The 17,933-nt window shown below is 42.3% G+C and overlaps 1 protein-coding gene across 1 annotated transcript in view; it reads right to left on the minus strand.

Annotated features, from left to right (window-relative positions):
• Nucleotides 1-17,933, minus strand: part of MGAT4C (MGAT4 family member C) — a 396,025-nt gene that overhangs the window by 290,031 nt on the left and 88,061 nt on the right. Inside the window, exon 2 of the mRNA XM_056846186.1 lies at nucleotides 1,402-1,500. The gene's annotated coding sequence lies outside the window, so the exon portion shown is untranslated. The remainder of the gene's footprint in view (nucleotides 1-1,401; nucleotides 1,501-17,933) is intronic.

The raw sequence follows: 17,933 nt of genomic DNA on the forward strand, positions 1-17,933 counted from the left end.
GCATTTCCCCCTGTAAGCATACGGGCCGCCTAAAACTCCCGGACTGGACATGGCAACCCAATATGCAGGCACACGACTACTGTTCCAGCCGTGCGCCCGCCCCAAACACTACTGGGACGGCCACAGTGCGGCTCCGTTGAAACTGACCTGGCCACTCCTGTGCGCTCCGTGCAGCCGACAGCTAGGAAGCAGAGGCAAGGGCAACCTCCAGTGAACCTGAGAGACTCCATGTTCCCGTTCGTCCCTGTTCCAGCTGTAGCCATTTCGTGGAAAGCAGACAGTCACATAGTCAGTGCCAACACCCCCCTCCCATTGCAACATCAGCAGATTAATGGGCAATCAGCAGCGATCCTGATATTAGCGATGAGTCATTCTTCCAGCTATGCAGCAGCGATCCCCAGCCGTTAGCAGAGATCGTGCCTATTGTTTAAAGACGATTAAGCACTTCAGCAGAGATCCCCCGGTTCCTCCCGGGTTGTGCAAGCCATTGGAATTAGAATAGGTTTCTAAATTCTCACTATCCCACCCCGGCAGCCAAAGATTAAGCCTTTTGTCACCTGGGAACCTAGGAGGGGTAATCCCATCACCCCGCCCCCAGAAAAACAGTATATCTGGGGTGACCACATCCCATAACCTTACCTTAGGGCCTCCCATTTTATACAGCCTGCCACTCTGCCGGAGTGAGCAGCCATGCTAAAATACGCTGGGGGCTACCCATGCCCCCTTTTTATTCCCCGTGTCCCCCTTTTTCTGCTATCTTAGTCTACTGGAACGTGGACAACTCCTCATCTGGAAAAAGGTGCAGTATTTCCCAATCAACTACCTCCTGCCACGTTGGCATCCGTCCTTATTCTACTACCTTTTATTTCTTAGAATCTCTGTATGTTTGTGTTGCATCATTGAATGAAAGAAACGGCATAAACTCTCTCAATTCCAAATCCCTTGTCTGTCTTTATTCTTAAGGTCACAGTTAATGGGCTCTGGTATAGTTGGTTGATCTCGCTTTACAGATATTAAAGTTACCGATCTGCTTAGCTAATTCCCCATTCAAAGAGCATTTCGGGTAACACCCCTTTTTTCATTATTTTATTTTTAAAATTGCTTTTTTGGTCTCCTCAGCAGCCAGGAAGCCTCTGAGGAGGTAGCACAGTTCTGCTGCTCCCAGTAGCCGTGGATCTACCCCCCCTTTCAGGATTGCGCTCTAAGACTTATATCTATTCAGCAAGACTTACTTCCAGGAAAGTGTTCTTAGGTTTGCAGAATGAACCCTTTTCTCAGGGAAATATCTTATTTCCCCATATATATTTATGATTATAACATTATTATTTTTTAAAAGACCCCACTTTACAATCTAACCAAATACACTAGCTTTTAAGTGTTGGTAGCTATTAGATTACTTACTTTTTTGCTTTTGCAGAGATTTCAACCATGGTGGTAGTGCTGCAACTTCATTATGTTGCATGGAGGATTCCCAGCTGCTGTTGTTTTCCTAACCAACATCTAGGGACAAAAAAGGAAGATCAAAAGATGGTTCTTCAGCAGAGCATAAAATAACAGCAAACTTCCAAAAGTAACTAGAGCTAAGACAAAACAGCCTTTTGAGTTTCATTTTCACTTCTGCTACTGAGATAAATACCTCCATTTTCGACTGAACGTTTACTCTCAAATTTTGGAAAATAATGACAGTTCAAGCAGAATTGTGTTCATACATCCATTCATGGTTTTTAAGGCTCTAGGGAATGATGGAGCTTTTGAACCATCAGGCCTAAGGCAGAGCTCAGAAAATCTCCTAAGCCTAGGGTTGCCAGATGCCTGCTGGTGGCAGCCAAACCCCCAGCAATTGCCCCCTCTGCCCGCCGACCACCTGAGGGTTGGTGGGCAAATGTGCATGTGCATGTGCATACCGTGCTCAGCACTTCCGGTTTAAAACTTGAAGTTCCACCTCACAAGGGGCCTTTACCTCTTAGTTTGAGTGGTAAAGGGACGCTTTACCACTCAAACTAAGAGGTAAGGGCCCTTTGCAAGGCGGCACTTCCGGTTCAAAGCCAGAAGTGCCGTGCGGACAACGGTGTGCTTGTGCACGCACACACACTTAAACACAAAACCTTCCCGCCAGAGGAGAAAAGTGACCTGGCAACCCTACCCAAGCTTTTTGGAGCAAAGGAGCTGGGTGATTCATTCAGCTGTTTAATACACTCTTTCTATAAGCCCTAGCGTTTAGGACTAGTAAGACCCACAGTAGTCCCAATTCACGTGGAAGGTTTACAGAAACCATATAAGGAGAAGAAGATAATGGAAGTGAACTACTGGCTGCATCGGTGGTGCTGACAGGAGCGATTTGGATTCTGGGACTATGGGCTAGATTTTCTGGAAGAAGGCCTAATAGCATGCAATGGACTTCACCTATCAAGGGTGGGAAATAATGTGTTTGGCAGGAACCTGGGGAGACTAATCTAGAGGACATTCAACCAGCCACGGAGCTGTGGAAAGGACCGCCTGGGGCAGGAGGGAAGGGTGCACCACACAGAATAGAAATATTCTATTTCTATTCTATTTCTATTCCAGATAGAACTATTAGTGAATATTGCTACACCGTGGTAAAATAATTGAAATGTAGCATACATAATTGTGCACGGAATAAAATGAGAGCCAACAGTTTTATACATCAATAATTGCTGTTTGTTCTACCACTTCATTACTGAACCTTTCAGAGCCATTTGCTTCAGGTACTTAGTTGTGAATGCTTCTAATCAAAACAATCATAGAAAATTAGAGCTTTTTCATGAAGCAAGAGTGATGTCTGCATTTATAGTAGCAGAAAACAGTAATAATCTCATTTTGATCTTTGCAGCTTCTGCCCTCCTATATAACTATGCTATAAATGCTTTGGATCAAACATGGGAGATCATGCATGAGTGAGTCATCATTGCGCTTAACAGAAGAGGATTCCATGAACAAGAATTACTTATAGTTTGCCATATACAGAAGTGACTTGAAACTAAATCCTGTACTGATTATTTAATGTGGTAAGATGTTTGCAAACAGCACCAGCTTGTCACAGAGACCAGGGCATTTTTTGCACATCACTACAAACTTTGTCTTTTGTTTGTGTAGACTGGATAAGACAAAACATCTTTATGCCCAAACAGCTTGTCATGTGGTGGTAGCAGCCATTATAGAACAGCCTCCACATGGTAGAATGTGTTGGTATGTAAAAGTATTTGAATGTAAATGTCATTTTATATATAAAAGAATTCAGGGTTGAGATAAAATACAAAGAATTCCTTAAGAAGAATTATAAGTCTAGATTTCATAAAAAAGAGATCTTTGTGCATAAAGCATAAACAGCTGTTGAGATGGGCAGACATCGTTAGACGTCTTGGGTATACTTATGGTTGCCAACCTCCAGGCACTAGCTGGCATTCTCCCACTATTACAATTGATCTCCAGCTGATGGAGATCAGTTCACCTACAGAAAATGGCCGCTTTGGCAATTGGACTCTATGGCATTGAAGTCCCTCCCCTCCCCAAGCCCCGCCCTCAGGCTCCACTCCAAAAATCTCCAGTTATTTCCCAACTCGGAACTGGCAACCCTAGGTACACTCCAGTTAAATCTTGGGTACAACACTTGCACTTGGGGGGGGTGTCCTCATAGGGTTCAATGGGGTAACTTTATGGAACAGAATGCTCCCTGTGCTCAGTTACACTACTAAAGCTATCTGCAGCTCAGGACAGATAGCTTGTCCTCTAGTACAATTCAGCAATAGCCAAATTTGCAGTTATGGGTAGATACTGGAAGAATGAACTAGATGTGCCCCTTTTCCAGTTCATTTGGTTTTCTTGTGTCATCACTATGCAACTTTGCCTTTACCTGTTTTTTGTGGCTAGGTTTCCCAATTCATTTATTTCTTTTAGGCCATGTTTACATTACTTTATGCCATTACTATGTAACTGACACAAAGATAATGTTGAATGTGAAAAATGTTTAAATGAAGTTTATATTTGACGGGGGGAAATAGTGACAGGAAACAGAGAGCTGTACAAATATATAGTCTTAATAGTTTGATTTGCACAAGGGAGAAGCAAATTTTCATCTTTTGAAGCTAAACTAAATGTAAGTGTGGCATTGGTGGAACAGGGAAAAGCATGAGTATAATTTCACCACCAAGGAATACCAGGGTTGCTGTGCAGAGGAAGGCACTGACAAACCACCTCTGATAGTCTCTTGCCATGAAAACCCCAAAAGGGTTGGCCACAGACACACACACACATACAGGACTACAGTGTCTAGAAAAACTTGCTGCACACTCTAGTCCAAACTCTGCCTGAAACCCCTGCTTAAGAGTTGTTTCTGAAAGCCTCAATGGACTGAAATTCAGTAGTATTCCAAGGCTGCTTGTGTTTGAGTTGTTAGACAATCATATACTTCTACATTTACAGTATTTTCCTAAGGAGAGTTACTGCAGTCTAAGCCCATTCATTTCAATGGTAACTCTCCTTAGGAATGCACTGTTAGTGTCCAATGCATCATCATAATGGAGGAGGAGGAGGAGGAGGAGGAAGAGGAGGAAGAAGAAGAAGAAGAAGAAGAGGAGGAGGAGGAGGAGGAGAAAGAGGAGGAGGAGGAAGAAGAAGAAGAGGAGGAGGAGGAGGAAGAGGAGGAAGAAGAAGAAGAGGAGGAGGCGGAAGAGGAAGAAGAGGAGGAGGAGGAAGAGGAAGAAGAAAAGAAGGAGGAGGAGGAAGAAGAAGAAGAGGAGGAGGAAGAGGAGGAGGAAGAGGAAGAAGAAGGTGAGTTTTGATATGCCGACTTTCTCTACCACTTAAGGAAGAATCAAACCAGTTTACAATCACCTTCCCTTCCCCTCCCCACAAAAGACACCCTGTGAGGTAGGTGGGGCTGAGAGAATGTGACTAGCCCGAGGTCACCCAGCAGGCTTCATTTGTAGGAGTGGAGAAGCAAATCCAGTTCACCAGATCAGCATCCAACGCTCATGTAGAGGAGTGGGGAATCAAACCCAGTTCTCCAGATCAGACTCTACAGCTCCAAACCACCTCTCTTAATCACTACACCACATTACATGAGAACTGAAAGCTAAACTTGAGCAGGGTAAATAGAACCTAAATATGATCACTAAATTATTGACCATTTAGAGCCCAGTTTCCAACCAGGTGCTCCAGAAATGTATGGGCATAATACTTAATAAAGAAAACTGCCCAGGCAATGTTTTTTCCAGCTTGAAAACTGCTTGATAAGTATTGAATTAACAAATGCAAATAGGCACAGAAATAACTTATTATACATCCGCATCTGTGCCAAAGGAAATCCCAGCTTTGCCAACAAGCCTCATTCTGGATAGATTTCGGATCTGAAGAGCACTGCAAATAATAATTTCAGACAGGCATCTATTCATTTTCTGTCATCTTTAAGAATTAGAATAACTAGCTTGGAAATGTAGACTTAAACACAATACAGTGTTTATCTGTTTATCTTTATTTTGTATTCTGTTTATCTTTATTTTGTATTTTGTACTAATTCAGAAAGAAAGAAAGAAAGAAAGAAAGAAAGAAAGAAAGAAAGAAAGAAAGAAAGAAAGAAAGAAAGAAAGAAAGAAAGAAAGAAAGAAAGAAAGAAAGAAAGAAAGAAAGAAAGAAAGAAAGAAAGAAAGAAAGAAAGAAAGTCCTATGGGAATGCATGGATAGGTAGTGTCTGGAGATCTCCTGCTATTACAACTGATCACAACTGATCACAAGGTGACAGAGATCAGTTCACCTGGAGAAAATGGCTGCTTTGGAAGGTGGACTCTGTGGCATTATACCCCATTGAAGTCTCTCCCCTCACCAAACCCCACCCTCCTCAGGCTCCACCCCCAAAATCTCCAGGTATTTCCCAACCCGGAGCTGGCAACCCTATGCATGAAACATGCTCACTTTGAGCTGAATAGAAGAGTCTCACTGGGAAAAAATGTGCATATAAACACACCTTTTTCAGGGTACTAAAATATGCCAATCTGGACATCTTTCTAATGCAGTGAATCATTCAATCTGCATCATATAAATTAAGAAAAAGCCAACACATTATACTTTTCTTAAACACAAAATTTTCACAGCACTGATATTTGTGTTCCTAAATAAAAATGTTCTTGAAGAAACCACATCACTGTACACTATGTCTAGGGCTGCCAAGGCCCCAGTGGAGACAAGGGATCCTGCTCCCGGGTCCTGTTGCCCACGACCACTCCAAGTGGCAGTGGGAGGAAAACAAATAGCCTCATGTACTTACAAGACATTTATATAGAAAGTGACAAAGGGTAGCTCTAGGAATACTCAGAAACTCAGTGGCAGTTTCTGGCAATTCCTAGAGCTAACTTCCAGGGTAGTGCTAGCAGTTGTCAGAAAAATCTATGGTTTTACCATAGAGTTTCTGGCAAATCCTCAAACTATCCATTTAAATTTTAAAGAACTGATTCTGATTTTACTTTCAAGATACGTTCCTTCTCTAACTGCAATACTAAATATTGTATTTATTGTTTAATTTGCCCCTGCCAGCGTATTTATGTTGGTTCCAGTATTCGACCGATCAAGGCTCGGATATTGAAACATAGGTCCAGAATTAGGGCGGGCATAACTTCAGCTCCAGTAGTTGAACATTTCCTTCAGTGTAAACATAATGAGAACGATTTGAGGTTTTTTGTAATTTGGCATCTACAACCCAATAGATTTAACAGAAGTGATAATGAAAGACTTTTAAGACGCAAGGAATCTTACTTCATACATATTTTGAACACCATGGCAACCCATGGCTTGAACTTGGAGAATGATCTTTCCTGGTTTTTTTAAGATGATAATGCATAATATCACTTTAAGAATCATTCTCAGGCACTGGTGCATCAGCTGGCTCATGTAATACACACCTGATGGGTATTTAGTTTACTGAATATGCTATGTGAATAACGCCACTTGAGTCCTTACCAGGAGTGGAAGGAACTCAGCATCTTACACCTCTGGGGAAGTATTATGCACTTTATTCTGGAAAAGGTTATTCTTTGAAACCTGATATCATGGATGTTGATATAGGATTGCATGCATTGCATCTTTTGTAAGTATTTGAACTATTTATTGTAACTTAATTATTGTTATTTATTGAAAGATATTGGATTTTAAAGAGACTGCAGAATAGAAAAATTTGTATTTATTATGTTGTACAGGAAGAACTGATGAAGAACTGAGCCCTTGTGCTCCGAAACGATCGTATTCTCCTTGACTGTTCATCTTGCACCATCTGTTTTGAGAAAAGACTAAGATAATTACTTTAAAGGACTTATTTGATACTTACCAGATGGAATTCAAATGAGCTGTGGAAATTTTGTACATCCACTGAATGTATGTGTTGTTGGTGGTTTCATTACCACATACTGTAAAGTATATATGTAGCTATAATATATTGGCATTGTTAGCAGCATTGCTCCTGTACTGGTTTTCTCATCCTCCTGATAATAGTACAGAGGTGTCTTTTTTCTCCTTCATTACCTGGAGGTTGGCAACCCTATATGTCATTGATGCTAGCATGACACCAGCATAGCTAGTTGGTATGCTGTGCTCTCTCAGAAAAGAAACAACAGATGAAAAAAAATCCCTAAGTATGGAAAGCACAGCAGCAACACAAAAGCAAGCAACACTGACAACACCCGTCAACCATGGAACATTATGGTGACAGCACCCACATGTTAAGTTTATGTAGAAGAAATTAAGCAATGCAAGGCAATACCAGCATGCCTCCATAATGTCACTGTGCTCTACTCAGCCACCAACAAAACAGAGCAAGGAAAGAAACAAAATCAATGCCCTAACTCTACTGACGACTGTGAGATTGTGGCATGTCCATTTCTGCAAATAGGTTTCAACAGGGAAACCCACAGAAAAAAGAAGCACGGGCAGCATATCACTCACCAAGCATATCACTCACCAGTTGGAGAAGGAGTTGCCAGAGTGCCCATCTGGCCAAGCTAGCTGCAGCCAAAACCTCCTCAGCTCAACACTTTATATAATGACAGGCCTCCATGGCCCCTCCCCTCACCCTCCCAGACTCCTCCCTAGGAAGTCCATATAGGGGCCTCTCTTCAAGAGCCTTTCTTGGCTGCACCCTGTCTATGTGCCTAAGGATGTGGGCCTCCTGGCCCAACAATGGCCCGCCCTTGCCTGCCTGCCAGCCAATCAGCTGTTTGGTGGCACAGGGAAGGGTGGGACTGCTTCCTCTGTGCTTCATCACACATCCTGTAGATGGCTAGATAGTGGTGCTGCAGATACCAGCTCCTCAAGCCAGGCAACACTTGCTCCTGAATTTAGCTTGATGGTATAGGCTCATTATATACTGTGACTACTTATGAGTACTTGCTCATCCTCAGTTTGCCTTCAGACCACCAGCTCTGACAGTGATTTGGATTGATTTCTACAATGTAACAATGAATACTTAGTCTTCCTAAAAAATATGATGCACTAGAAATAAATAAGATTTGTTTTCTTAATGAAAAACTTTACTGCTAACAAATGTTTTCACTGCCACCACTTAGACACAGCATTATAATTAATGCTCTCCTCTACAAGCTAAAGTAGGCATCAAATGAATGGCAAAATAAGAATCCATGGCGCTGGCATTTTTCACATAATTAAAACATTATTCTGTTTATTACTTCAAACTAGTATCTGAAGTTTATATCAATCTCAGTGCCTCTGATGCTTGTTGCTTAAGTGAATGATCCATCAAATCAATGAGATTGCTTCCATATTATTAAATATTTACATACATCTATTCGATGACTTGCATATACTTTAGAGAACGGAATTTATGCAAATATTATTCAGAACTGGATTTCCCTGCATGAAAGAAAAGACCACTACTTAAAAAAAATCAAAACTTGTCTTTTATTTTTGAAATGAAACCTGAAAAGCCCTTAATGTCAATTGCATAATCCCTACATTGTCTAATATTCAGTAGCAGAACCTGTCAATATGCACAACTTTCAAAATTCAACACCACAGCTGTTAATATGACAAATATATACACACTAGGGTTGCCAGCCTCCAAGTAACCTCCTCAGGCTCCACCCCGAAAATCTCCTGGTATTTCCCAACCCGGAGCTGGCAACTTTAATACAAACCAATAAATTATTTAACAGCACCAAAACTTCTCAAACCTGAAGTTCAGGGTTTCTCCAAAATACAATTTTAAGAGCAGTCACTTTTTCCAGCAGGAAACTGTCACCTGGAGATCAGTTGTAATTCCAGGAGATCTCCAGGCCCCACCTGGTAGTTGGCACCCTAGGGCTGGCAGCAACCACTGGGTTACTTGATACCACCTGATTTTCATGTCTCAACTAGGCCTCGCTGCTTGCTCCTCTTCAACAACAGCCACCCTATGAAAGTCAATATTGCACATCTGTCAGAGCTTCAGAGTAAGGTCTGGGAGACCCAGGTTTGAATTTCCATCTTGCTGTGGAAGCTCACTGGGTGATTTCAGGCCATACTTTCATCACATACTTTCATCCTAACCTACCTCACATGGCTATTGTGAGTAGGGCTGTTGAAAAAAAAAATTCGGTATAGTTCAGATTCGGCCAAATTCGGCCTGTCTGGATTCAGGATATGCCGAAGTCCGAACTCCCCCACTTCGGGTCCGTGCAATTCGGCGCGAATTCAAAGTTCGGGAAAAAAAATCGGCCGAATAAGGCCATTAAAAACACAATCGCACCTTTCCACGGCTCTGGGGGGGCATTTTTTGGGTAGAAGTCCCAAACTTTCCGCGGAGCTTCAAAGGACCCTTCTTGCAAGACCCCCCAATTTTTGTAAAGATTGGGTCAGGGGGGGCTGAGATATGGGCCCTGAAAGGGGTCCCCCCACCCTTAATGTGCATCTCTGAGCAGAGCTTGCCACCCACACACAAAACTCCCAGCCCCGACAAACAGCTGAGCTGCGGGGAGCAAGGGCAGGGCAGGTGCAAAGAAGTTTGCAAAGCAACACAACTGCAAAGCAACACAACCATGCAAAGCAACACGTCTGCAACCATGCAAAGCCACACCTGACACCTGGGAGTTTGCAAACCATGGAAAGGGACAGAGGCAGCTAGCTATGAATAATGAGCAGGAGGGGGTGAAATTTCCCCTTTTGCATCAGACTCGGGACCAAGCAAATGCATTCTTTAAGTCACCATTTGAAAACCAGTTTTGAGCAAGCATCAAAATAGACCTAACCGATTTTATGAATGAGGGAAAACCTGACGACACACAACTGAAGCCCCCCTCAAACCAGGGAGAGAGAGACTCGAGGGGGCACACACACCCCAGGCAGAACAGGCAAAAGCCCCCTTTGGCTCCCCCCCACCCACAGAAACTGCTCCCTCCACACACACACACACAGACTCTGCTTTCCCCCCCACACACACACACACAGGAGAAAAATTATAGATTAAAGCCCCCAAAGGGGTCTTACTGTGGCTGTCTTCTGTTCCATCAGGAGGGGCTGGGAGGACTGGGTAATCCAATATGATTCTATTTAAGCACGGGAGGTTTTGCCTTGGATTTGCCGCTCTGGAGATGCATACAGGATTGGGTGATCCATTCATCCCAATAGGGAAAAGGGGAAAGCCCATATCTCGGGACCCCCTGACCCAATGTTTACAAAACTTGGGGGGGTCTCTTAAGAAGGCTCGTCTGAAGCTATGCTGAATGTTTGGGGGCTGCACCCTCAAAAATGCGCCCCCCTGCAGCCACGGAAAGAGAAAAGGGGGGAGCCCATATTTCTGCCCCCACTGAACCCATCTTTACAAAACTTGGGGGGGTCTCTTAAGAAGGCTCGTCTGAAGCTATGCTGAACGTTTGGTGGCTGCACCCCAAAAAAAGCGCCCCCTGCAGCCACGGAAAGGAGCAAATGTGCACATGCACACACCCCCCCCATGAGGATTTCTCTCTCTTTCTCTCCCCGGCCAGGCCGCGCAGCAGCTGATTCCTCCGGTACTCAATCCTGACTGATTGGCCAGAAGAAGACCCAGCTTGGCCACCAATTGGCCAGGGCAGAATGCTGCTTACTGACGGTTATTCTGCTGCACCCCGAATTTGCTGAATTTATTCGTGAACTCCTGAACTCGCTGAATTCGGCTCCCCCGTTTTCCCGCCATTTTTGAGTTCGGGGGAAATTTGGCTGTTTTTCGGTTCGGGCCGAACCGAATCGACAGCCCTAATTGTGAGGATAAAAAGGAGGAGAGGAGAATAATGTAAGCTGCTTTGGTCCCTACTGTAGAGAAAGGTGGGGTATAAATGAAGTAAATAAATAGTAAATGTGGCTGAATATGGGAGGCAGATAAAAGTAGGTTGGGGAACGGCTGAGAAGGTTAGAATGAGGCAGGAAATGGGAGCGGATATGGGGGTTCCCAGAAGGAGGAAAGGAGAAATAATGTTGGCAGGAGGATACAGAGGAAAGTGAGGTGCCCCCCCCCCCACACACACAAACACTTGAGGGTTCCCTACCATGAAAGTGGGTCTGCCCCAGTGGCCAGCACCACAGTGGCCAGCACCGCACAGTGGTGTCCTATCTAGTTACACATTGTCTACTTCGGCTGAGAATTTCTCATATATTCCAAAGCAGATCTCACAGACATCTTCACAACTCATATGTGAAAACAGTAAAACAGACCAGCCTGGTAATGCATTTTTGCAAAGACTGTTCTCTCTAGTTTGCTCTGGAATCCTTGTTGTAATAGTCTACCTATGCTACATCTCATTGGAAATGCATTTGCCACTGGAAGGTAGGTACAGAAAGTAAGCTTATAGATATATTTGAAAAACTAAGTGGATAAATCAAACACAAAATAAGTTTTCACAGCTGAGAATGAATAGCTATGAAATCTACTAGGTTCATATACAAGTGCATTCAACTCCTCATTCATGTTATTTTTAGAGCACTTTAGCCCTAAAAGCAATGGACAAAGAGAGTGAGAGACTCGTGTGTCTGTGTGTTGTTTTTTGCATTTAAACTGTAACGGATGTGAGCCGCTCTGGGCCAGGCCTTGGTCGGGACAGAGAGCAGAGTATAAATTTAATTTTAAAAAAATAATCATCGTAACGTGCCAAGGGGAAGACTCACTCATCTCCACTTACCATAGGAGAACAAGAGGAAGTTACACTGTCTCACATTACAAGAATAGATCAGAAAAGAGGGAAATGAAGTTTCTTTAAAGTTGTCCAGTCCAATTTCTGCTGAGGGCTTTTTGGAACTTCAGGTTGCAATTAAGGGTGTTTCTTTTAAAGTTACTATTTAATATATGTATGAAGCCACTGGGAGAGGCCATCAGGAGGTATAGACTGCAATGTCACCAACAGGCACATGATACCAGCTCTACCTTTCTTTTCCACCTAATTCCAAAGATGCTGTTGATGTTCTGAGCCTGTGCTTGGAGTCAGTAATGGGTTGGACTAGGGTAAAAAAAGCTAAAACTTAATCCTGACAAGACAGTGGTGCTCTGGGTTAGTAGGAAGGCAGACTAGGGACATCAGCTCTCCCTTGTTTTGGATGGGGTTATTTTCCTTTTGACAAGCCAGGTTGTCAAGCAGCTTGGTGTGCTGCTTGAAAAAGCTATCACCTTAGCAAACAAGGTGGCTGCTGTGGCTTGGAGTGCATTTGCCCAGCTCTGGTTGTTGCATCAACTGCATCTGTACCTGGGTGAATGAGTTCTAGCCACAGTCATCCATGCTTTAGTAATATCTTGATTGGACTACTGCAATGCGCTGGAGTTTGGGATACCCTTGAAGAGTGTTCAGAAGGTGCAGCTAGACTGCTGGTCGAGGAGAACATGTTCCCTACAGATCTGCTCCCGAGCCCAGTTCAAGGTATTGGTTTTGTCCTTTAAAGCCCTACCTGACTGGCGATTGGGGTATCTGAAGAACGGTCTTCTCCCCTACATTCTTGTCTAGGAATTAAGACTGCAGGGAGATGCCCTCCTGACTTTCCTACCAATTAAAGAAGTTTGTTTGGTGGGTACGTGAGGGAAGTCCTTTTCAGTAGCAGCCCCACAATTATGGAACAACTTCCTCAGGGAGGTGCGCCTAGCCCCCCCCTTCCCTTGTCAATCTTCAGGAGGCAGCTGAAGACAATTTTATTTAGGACTACATTGTGATTGATTTAGCTTTTATTATTGGCCGTCCAATTTGGAGTTTTTAAACTGTGACTTTTATGGGTTTTATTGTTGTTTTTGTTGTGTGTTTTTATTGTTTTATTTATATTGCAAGCTGCGTAGAGTTTCACAAGGGAGAAAGGCAGCTAATAGATGTTTTAAATAAATAAATATTTGACAATATTTGACATGTGTCACAAGTATACCAGGCTAATCTACTACTTGCACTAGGTGGGTAGCTCTGCTTCTGCTAACAGGACAGCCATTTCTTCTACAGTGAAAATATTCTCTTCGAATCTTATATATATGTATTCTGACATTCATATATTCTTATAGATCTCTGCAAGAATATCCAATGACCTGACTGAATATTTACTTCCATCCATTGGTCAAACGGTACTAACAGTGAACTTTATGACCATTGTACTAACAGAAAAGATGCTGTGATTGCCTAGACCATTGCCCCCCCCACCCAAAAAAAAAACCCCCTTTCTGATCAAGAGTTCAATCTAAACCAGAAGCTATTTCAATGATACATAATTTTACTTTTGGTCTGAATGAACTTTTTGGGTTTTTTTGTTTTACAGGAAAAAATGGTAAAGTTAAAAACCTACACTTCAGTCCATTTAGAGGTACAATTTCATTTCTTTTATGTTCACATTTGGTTGGGCCAACATGACTATAAAGTAGGTGTCCCAAATTTATCCTGCAGCAATATGTAAATGTCATAATTCATATGGATGAGCTTGTTGGAATAAAGCCAACATTAATGACTTGAGAGGTAGTCACACAGATGGGTTCGTGGATACATTTATATTTTGAATATGTAATTTGTACTGACTTTATCCTTCATTGTCTCCAGTTGGGTAAGCCAAAACACTGTTGAAAGAAGTCAAATGTCACCTTTTGCCATCCACACTGAAAAATGTGTCTTATCAACTCATTACATAACTAATACTTGGCTAGACTGTGGAACATCTGATGGCACAAATCTAACTGAAACTCCCTGACGCAACTGTCTATCAATAGTGCTTCAATGGTTTCTAACATTTCAACTAAAAAAAAGACTATACAATGAACCAATCTTTTAAGAACCATCAGCAGTCTAAGAAAAACCCCATATACTATCTATGCTTTTTATAATGATTTCCATAATGTTTGCTTTCCATAAACAAACTTTTCTGGGTTTTTTAAAATAAATTGTTATACCCTGTGGAAAGTCCTGCTGTTGAAAGTATCAGGCCTATCCCCCTTTCTTTCTTGTAGCCACATGGTACTTCAAATATTATTGTGTCAAAGGACAGTACAATCCTAAACAGAGTTACATTTTTCAGTGATCTTTAGTGGATTTAGAAGGCTGTAACTCTGTTTAGGATTTCAATACAAATGTTGCAACTGAACCATTTTAGCAATGTCTGAATAGAATCTGTGTTGGTTTCTTTGCAGCAAAGAATAAGAGAAATTTCCATTAGATGCTTCTGGAATGTCCCAAATATTGACAAATATCATAAGGAAAGCTGGATATATATGAGTGAAAATTGGTGAAAAGAACATTACCAATTTGAGATATGCAGATGACACCATATTACTGGCAGAAAATAGTGGAGACCTGAAAGGACCACTGATCAAGGTTAAAAGAGAAAGTACCAGAGTAGGATTACAGCTGAACATCAAAAAAATAAAAAATAATGACCACTGAGGAAACACATTTTTAGAGTTGACAATGAAGAAATTGAAATTGTTAAAGATTGTCTATTCCTCAGCTCAGTCATCAACCAACAAATCAGAAGGAGATTGACACTTGGAAGGGTAGTCATGAAAAAACTAGAAAAGATCCTTAAGTGTAAGGAAGTGCCACTTGGAGACCAAAATCAAGATAATTAATACTATGGCATTCCCCATTATTACGCATGGATGTGAATGTTGGACAATGAAGAAAGCTGACAGGGAGAAAACTGATTTAAAATGTGGTGTCGGAGGATCGTTTTACAGATACCATGGACAAATGAGTGAATTCTAGATCAAATCAAGCCTGCACTGTCCCTAGAAGCTAAAATGACTAAACTGAGCCTATTGTACTTTTGTCAGATCATGAGAAGACAATGCTCATGGGAAAAGACAATAATGCTAGGAAAATGCAGCGGGGAAAGAGGAATACCCAATTGACTCAATTTATTTATGTTATTTATAGTCGGCCTTTCTCACTGGACTCAAGGTGGATTACACAGAGTGACAAGATGGGACATTCAATAAACAATGAAATAGGATTTAGGTTGCAACGCCAACCAGAAGCTAAAAAACAGAACTGAAGCAAAGTATGTTAGCATGATACAATAATGATGCAAAATTACACAACAGGATCCAATCCACAGCAAACTATACACAGTAATGCAGACCACAGTCCCTAATAATTTGTCCAAGTAACTTTGTGAAGTCTTTTGTACACTGCTACCCTATTGTCTGCATAGAAAATCCCTCTTGAATAATTCAATTTTGCAGAAAGCCAGGAGAGTGGGATCCTTCCAGATCTCCTCAGGCAGACCATTCCACAAGGTGGGGCCCACAACAGAGAAGGCACATGTGTGGGCAGTTGTTGATTTTGCCTATTTTCTGGTTCAATAAAGGAAGCCACAGCCTTCAGCAAGGCTGTTAATGATAGGATATTTTGGAGGACATTAATTAATAGGGTCAACATAAGTCGGAAGTTACTTGATGGCATATAACGCACACAAATATTGACACCATTATTGTGACATGAGTTTTTATAGCCAAGCTCAAACCACAGTAATTGTGTCTATTTGGGGCAGCACTTATTGGTCTCTTAGTTCAGTATTATAGTGAAAATTTCTATGGTGGAAATGGAGTGGGTACATTGGTCTATCCATATTGGCTCTACAATGATGCCTTTTAGTTGGAAGGTCCTGAGCAAGAACAACATAAATTCTGACAGGGTCTGTGAAACTGATCCTCTAAATCAGAGATTTCTGACCATGCCTTAATATAATCTTTGCTATCTGACCAATGATAAATCTAGAGCTCAGTCTGAATTGATATCAAGCCCCCCCCCCCCCAATGGCCTTGCTGGACATGTAATAAGCTGGCATTAATAGTATTAGAAGCTATCCTCTATGTCACTCCTTAGAATCATAGAATTATAGAGTTGGAAGGGACCACCAGGGTCATCAAGTCCAACTCCCTGCACAATGCAGGAACCTCACAACTACCTCCCCCCTCCACACCCCTAGTGACCAGAAGATGGCCAAGATGCCCTCCCTCTCATCATCTGCCTAAGGTCACAGAATCAGCATTGCTGACAGATGGCCATCTAACCTCTTCTTAAAAACCTCCAGGGAAGGAGTGCTTACCACCTCCTGAGGAAGCCTGTTCCACTGAGGAACCGCTCTAACTGTTAGAAAATTCTTCCTAATGTGTAGACGGAAACTCTTCTGATTTAATTTCAACCCATTGGTTCTGGTCCGACCTTCTTGGGCAACAGAAAACAACTTGGCACCATCCTCAATATGACAGCCCTTCAAGTACTTGAACATGGTTATCATATCCCCTCTCAGTCTTCTCCTCTTCAGGCTAAACACACCCAGCTCCTTCAACCTTTCCTCATAGGACTTGGTCTCCAGACCCCTCACCATCTTTGTTGCCCTCCTCTGGACACGTTCCAGCTTGTCTACATCTTTTTTAAATTGTGGTGCCCAAAACTGAACACAGTACTCTAGGTGAAGTCTAACCACAGCAGAGTAAAGCGATACCATCACTTCGCGTGATCTGGACACTATACTTCTGTTGATGCAGCCCAAGACTGCATTTGCCTTTTTAGCTACCGCATCACACTGCTGACTCATGTTCAGTGTTTGGTCTACTAAGACCCCAAGATCCTTTTCACACACACTACTGCTCAGACAAGTCTCCCCCATCCTATAATTATGCATTTGATTTTTCCTATCTAAATGCAGAACTTTACATTTGTCTTTGTTGAAGTGCATTTTATTAGTTCTAGCCTACTTCTCCAGCCTGTCAAGATCATCCTGCATCTTGGCTCTGTCTTCTACCGTATTTGCTACCCCTCCCAATTTAGTATCATCTGCAAATTTAATAAGCATCCCCTCTATTCCTTCATCCAAATCATTTATAAAGATGTTGAACAACACAGGGCCCAGCACAGATCCCTGAGGAACCGGGCCCTTTTTAATAGAGAAATCCCCCATAAGACTTAATTTCAATAAAAGTTCAAATGCCAGCACTAGCATCTAGTGTGCACAAGGGAACTCTCAGAAGTCTTTCATGTAAATTGCTCATGTGCTTCTAGAGGATTTAGAGGCAACATTGATGTCTCTATGGATTGCAAGATGAGTGGTCTTCTTTACCAATCATCAACATACTTTGGAAGATGAGAGCTCTGATTCTGCTGCTTGCTTATTAATCATGAAAATACATGTACCTTTTTATTGTTACCACTGGGATGGGTGAGGAGTGCAACATGCTAATTATAGCAGCAATAAATTGCTCTCCAATATTCCATAGTTTGCATTAACATGAGCTCCAATTTAGATCATTGTATATTTCCCGTGTATGTTTCTCTTCTTTATTTGAAAAACAAAATCTAGACTCCATCACCAAAATGCTATGACACTTTGTGATCCCCTTTTCTGTATGCCTGTCAGCGAGGGCACCCAGTCGGGCCCCGGATAAGCAAGCTCCGTGTTCTTTCCCCCCCTCCTGGTCTCGTGGGAAAGTCTCTTCAGTTTGGGAGGAAGGGGCA

The sequence above is a fragment of the Euleptes europaea genome, chromosome 3, assembly GCF_029931775.1.
Source record: "Euleptes europaea isolate rEulEur1 chromosome 3, rEulEur1.hap1, whole genome shotgun sequence".
In the NCBI taxonomy this organism is placed as follows: domain Eukaryota; kingdom Metazoa; phylum Chordata; class Lepidosauria; order Squamata; family Sphaerodactylidae; genus Euleptes; species Euleptes europaea.